Source organism: Sus scrofa, chromosome 4 (assembly GCF_000003025.6).
Source record: "Sus scrofa isolate TJ Tabasco breed Duroc chromosome 4, Sscrofa11.1, whole genome shotgun sequence".
Classification (NCBI taxonomy): domain Eukaryota; kingdom Metazoa; phylum Chordata; class Mammalia; order Artiodactyla; family Suidae; genus Sus; species Sus scrofa.
In genome coordinates, this window is record NC_010446.5 from 51,247,396 (window position 1) to 51,253,615 (window position 6,220).

Sequence of the window (6,220 nt, forward strand, 5' to 3'; positions counted from 1 at the left end):
GGAGTGGGTTCCAAGTTGCTGGAGCAGAAGCCTCAAGGGTTGGGTCTGAGGTGGCTCCATTCCCTGTGTGTTCTCTCCCGTCTCCCAGTACCAGCACTTTCATCCCAGGGAGAACAGTGCTGGAGTAAGAGGGGTTGGAACAGGTGCTTAGTATGAGTTGGGGCACTGGCTGTGGCAGTCCCCGCACCAGCCAGAAATCTAGACAGCTCCCAATTCACTGCCCCCATAAGCGGTGATAGCTTCCCTTACCCCATCCAAGTCTCAGCTGGCTACATACCTCACAACTGCATATTTACCTTGGCCATGGCAGCTCTCACCCTAGTGTGGAACTGCTGGTGGAGTGGACAGGGCCTGAGTGGGTGCTCTACTCAGACTAGGGTGCACACTGGGGCTGTTGCAGGAAACCAGCCAGTACTGGGCAGTTTCAACCTGCTTTCTTTGCGTTGTTTTGGAAATAAGCAAGCATGTGCACATGATAAGATTCTAGGTTTTTTATGGCCCTCCTATTAGTCCCATTGGTTCTCAAACCACTAAGGGGACGTGTCTTCTTGATGTTGCACCCCAGGACTGGGGTGCTCCATATAAGGTTTGAAGTACTCATTGCCCATGGAGGATCTCTGAACCACGTAATCCCCCTGTTCTTCTGTGTCCTCTCTCTAGGATGCAGATCCCAACCTGAGCCTTTCTCTTCCCTTCTTTACCTGATTCTGTGTGGATCTTTCTTAGAGCCTTGGTTGTATAAGAGTTTTTCTGCCAGTCTTCAGTTTGTTTTCAGTGAGAATTACTCCATATGTAGATGTGTTTTTGATATGTTCATGGGGTGGTGGGGAGTGAGCTCTGCCTCCCTCCATCATCTTGATCACTCCCTTTCTAATTCTGTATACATTACAGTGTGCACACCACCAAAAATTTAATTTCTTCTCATCACCATAGAGTTGATCCCCTTTATCCATTTCTTGCTCTAAAAGTCAAATTTTAAATTAATCTATTTAACTATCATATATAACTAAACTTTTACCTTCCCTGACAATGTTTTTTCCCAAAAACATTATCAGGAAGCTTGATTCACTATATTATATAGGAACCTCATAAGTCCAGTTCCTGCGTTTGTCACCAGTGACAGCTGAGCCACTTGGATCAAATCTTAAATTTTGACCTCAGTCCATTGCAGATTTTCTGGAGAGCAACCTGAAACTGTCTCAACTGGTGTCTAGATGTATTGACCTAAGATAGTCACTTTATTTGAGATTGGGAGCATGAATACAAAGTGAGGATCCACCCCTCCAGATCTGTAGGCAGTAAGATTTGATCATCAGGTTCATAAATCCAAAGTATGTTTTCCAGATACAAATTCTTCTTTTGAAACACAGTAATATCAGTTTAAACTGAGGAAAACTCATTAATTAAACTTTATGATACCCTTTTCAGGATCTAATTTAGACTATCAATTCTAATTTTCAATAACTTAATGATAGTATTTGTACAGTTAACAGGTGGAATTGTGCTTGGTTTTGATATTTCATAGCATTTAGATGGCCATTTGCCTAAATTTTTCTTTGGCCTCATGCACCTCATCTTTGAAATGGAAAGGACAATGCCTGCCTTGCAGGGTTCTTGTGGCTTCAGTACAATACTATAGTAAAGGACTTATCACAATCTAAGTCAGTGTATTTTCACTCAGCAAAGTTAGTACCCTTCTTTGGCCTTGTTTATTTTATCCAATTTCTTGTTAGACAATCAACTGCCATGATTAAACCCTTGCTCCTTATTGGTTGTAAACAGTACCTATTGTGCATGTCACAGAACACAGGTGCTAACCCACAAACATCACTGAGATGAAGGGTGAATTCTTATGTTGTAAGATAATACCCACAGCATTCAGTTCTCCTTGAACTGTTTTAAGATGCTCCATCTAATGGACCCTTCCTGAGTGAGAGGCAAAGTAAACCTTTTTAACTATATATGACCAATTATGTGCAAAATTATGTGCAAAAAAAAACCCCCCTAAACTAACAAAATTAACTGAAATTCTAAGGACTGTGATAAGAACAAAAAAGATTCATTCCTACAATGCTTAAGTTCTTTGGTACATTATTTGATAAATGAATTTTTAAAAGTAAAATGGAAACTCCTCTAAATGGCATTTAGGTGTCTTCAGAAGTTTATTCCACCTGCTTTCCCACTTTATCCCTGCTTTTCCTTCCAAATTCACCCACCTTCTGCTTCACCTACAGAGCAACTTTCACTCTTTTCATTACATACTTTAAATTTTCCCACCTCTGTGCCTTTTCATTCACTATTCTCTTTGACTCCATTGTTCTTTCCATCATCTATACCTGATAAAGCTAAACTGCTTGTATCAACAATTCTGCAGACTGTGTAGTGAGTATTTCTGTAAGAGTCCACATTGAAAAGGCATTGGTTCAGCTTTAAGATCAGTTCCTGCTTCTCCTCCAGGATCATGTCCTTGCTGCCATCGGAGCAGGTTCTCCACCTGGTCAGGGGAGAAAAGAAAGTTCAGGTCCCATTCTCACAGATTTATCTGTCTCTATTGCAGTGAGCTCTGTGGCTGGAATGAGTGCCTCACAAGGTGGACTGTCATTATTGTCCTAGTTGTTTAGAAAATATGCCATCACCTGAAGTCAAACTGAAAAAGAATAAATGTGCCAACTGCTTTGACTGCACTGGCTGTTCACACACCATCTCCATTCAGGCAAGAAGCATCACCACACAGCTTCCAGATGACCCAGTCAAGATCACCATGAAGAAAGCCCATCATCTGGCCAATGGATTTTGTCACTGGACATCTAGAGATGTGGGCATGGCAGAAAAATCTGGTTCTAGTGATCGTTCGTGGGAACCTGAAAATCCTTACATGCAACAGATGAACAAACTGATTAAATATTACCAGCAGCTTGTTCATAAAGAGAATGTTGAGTGAGCATGAAGGAATCTGACACTGCCTACAAACTACATATCTTTGGCTTTTTTGAAATGTATTATTAATATGACGGACAAATACTGTCTTGGAATCAGGCTTCAGGGACCACAAATTGGTACAACCCTCAGTAGTACCCTTGCTGGACTTTCCTTTATAGAAGAAGAAGACCAGAAAGAGATAAAGATTGACCCATCTCAGGCTGTAGATGAAATGGAACTTTTACCTGAAGACAGTTATACGAGACCAACAAATTTAACAGAGATGACCACCCTCCAACAGCACCTCTTACAGCCTGGCTTCCATCCAATCTATGCCTCACAGCTCTGTCTTCGGCACAAGCATTTTCTGATCAAATGGTCCCTCTGTTGCAGGAAATGTGAACCTGATTTGAGAAAACCAGAATTTAATCCAATATCTATCAAATTCAAAATCCAGCTTTTTTGCTGTCATTTGTATCCCAGAAGTGAGAATCATGTCAATTCACAACCTTTTCTACACGAAAGATATAGGTCCTCCTGACTCTTATGAATCCAGTGGAGAATCTCACCCATGTGACTATTGGTGTGTGAGGAGGAGAACCCTGAATAATATCAATCACACTGCTAAGGTTGTGGTACCTCCCAAAGAGTCACTTTAGCTGCCAAGGGTGCATGTGCAGAGTATGAGTTGGCAGAATCGCAAGACTTCAGGACAATCATGACATTATAGACTTCAGAAAGGCCAACAAAGTGGGTATTTTCATCACAGTGACCCCACACATGAGGAGGGTGGAGTGACCTTGTGCTTTAAGGTGAATTATGCTGGATGTAGTATACCCATGCACTACTGAATCCTCTTCCTAGGAGGGTGGGAACATAAGCAAGGCATTAGGAACACAGCGTGCCTGCTGTTCCTCTGGCTGTCTTTTCTGTTAACACTCGTCTGTGTCTCCCTCACCGAACCCTGCACTTGGACTAATAACAGCAAAGTTTCATCCTAAGGAAGGAGGTGGCTGTTCTTTGAAGTGATATTAGATTGACCACTTGAGAAACTGCATGCCAATCAGGCCTCATAAAAGATCACTCTCTCACAGATGAAACTTAACTGAAAGGTAGTCCTGCTATTAATGACCCAGCTTTGGTCACAGAGTACCACTGCTTTTGGCATTTTATGAGATATAACCTAGCACTCTGAACATATCCCTTCACTTGCCATCCTGGCTCCCATCTTGCCATAGATTTCCATTTGACAGGAAGATAGAATCATCATATTGTCTTTAGTTTTGTTATGATTAGAAACCTGTGAAATAGTTAAGGCACCCTCATTTGCCCTCATTTAAGTGAATATAGGATACTTATTTATTAGCTGCTTATAAAGGTTTTTTTTTTTCTACTAGAATATGGAACTTTTTCTTTAAGGAAGAATTTGAGAAGCAAGCAATCACATATCATATCAATAGGCTGGCAAAAAAAAAAAAAGAAAGAAAAGAAAAGAAAAAAGATCAGTTCTCCTGCTTTCTTTTCTGATCTGCTGCCATCCTAATTCATAGTGAAGCCACTGTTACAGTCGCACTGACTCTTTGTTTTTTAAGTTTTATTGAAGTGTAGTTGATTTAACATGTTGTGATAATTTCTGCTGTACAACAAAGTGATTCAGTTACACATGTACATGCATCCATTCTCTTTCAGATTCTTTTCCCACATAGATTTTCATAGAGTATTGGGTAGAGTTCTCTGTGCTATACAGCAGGTCACTTTTGGCCAATCATTCCATATACCTCAGTGTGCATATGTCAATCCCAAACCCCCAGTTCATCCCTCCCCCAACTTGCCCCTTTTGGTAACCGTAAGTTTTGCAGTCTGTGAGTCTGTTTTTGTTCTGCAAATAAATTCATTTGTATACTTTTTTAGATTCCATGAATAAGTGATATCATATGATGTTTGTCTTTCACTGTCTAACTTCACTTAGTGTAATAATTTCTAGGTCCATTCATGTTGCTGCAAATGGCATTACTTCATGCTTTTTTATGGTTGAGTACTATCCCATTGCAAATATGTACCATATCTTCTTTATGCATTCCTCTGTCGATGGGCACTGAGATTTCTTCCAAGTCTTGTTGTAAACAATGCTGCAATGAACACTGGGAACATGTATCTTTCAAATTATGGTTTTCTCTGGATAGATGCCCAGGAGTGGGAACATTGACTTTTTTTTTTTTGTATCATTTTTACTGGGGGATGAGTTCTGTTTCCAATATTATGTAATTTTTTTTCTTCCCTGAGAAAAATCAGGAATCAACCTCACTTCTCTAGGAGCTAGAAAAATCTCAATTCCACTTTTGGTTTTTCCTAAAAAGGCCTTGCTCCCTTAGGCTGGTCATGTAGCTTCTCAGAATAATAATAACTGCCCTGAACACTACACTTAGCACCAAATGAAGTAATACATATGCAAGCTCTTGAAAACAACATTTCAACGTGTCATCATTCTCACTTTACACATTTACTTGAATAAATACTTAAGAATTGTGGCATTTTCATGCAGTAAGGAGCTTGGCCTTATCAGACACAACTTAGAATAGATTTACAAGGAGATCCTGCTGAATAGCCTTGAGAACTTTGTCTAGATACTCATGTTGCAACAGAACAAAGGGTGGGGGAAAAATGTAATTGTAATGTATACATGTAAGGATAACTTGATCCCCTTGCTGTACAGTGGGAAAATAAAAAAAAAAATAAAATAAATTAAAAAATTTTTAAAAAAGCCAACCTGATTTCAGGGACATTGTAATGTAGGGGAAAAATGCATGATTCTTAAAAAAAATGGTATTTTAAAAATATTTTTTAAAATTAAAGGATAGTTGATCTAAAAAAAAAAGAAATTCAAAGTGTCATTTTTTAAAATTGTGAGGCACAATCCTGGTAAACTAAAATCATAGCCTTGAAAGGCATTAAGAGACATTGGAGATTGCTTTTGATCAAATTTATGAATAGCAGGAGTTCCTTTATGACTAAGCGAGTTAAGGATCCCATGTTGTTCTTCTCAGACCCATCTCAGAGTAATGACAGTAAAAACAAAAATAAACAAATGGGACTTAATCAAACTTAAAAGTTTCTGCACAGCAAAGGAAACCCTAAACAAAACGAAAAGACAACCCACAGAATGGGAGAAAATCTTTGCAAATGAATCCACTGACAAGGGATTAATCTCCACAATTTATAAACACCTTCTGCAGCTCAATACCAAAAAAACAAACAACCCCATCAAAAAATGGGCAGAAGATCTAAACAGACAGTTCTCCAA

The 6,220-nt window shown here is 39.3% G+C and overlaps 1 pseudogene; it reads left to right on the forward strand.

The window, feature by feature from the left end:
• Positions 2,465-3,770, forward strand: LOC100154871 (annotated as a pseudogene).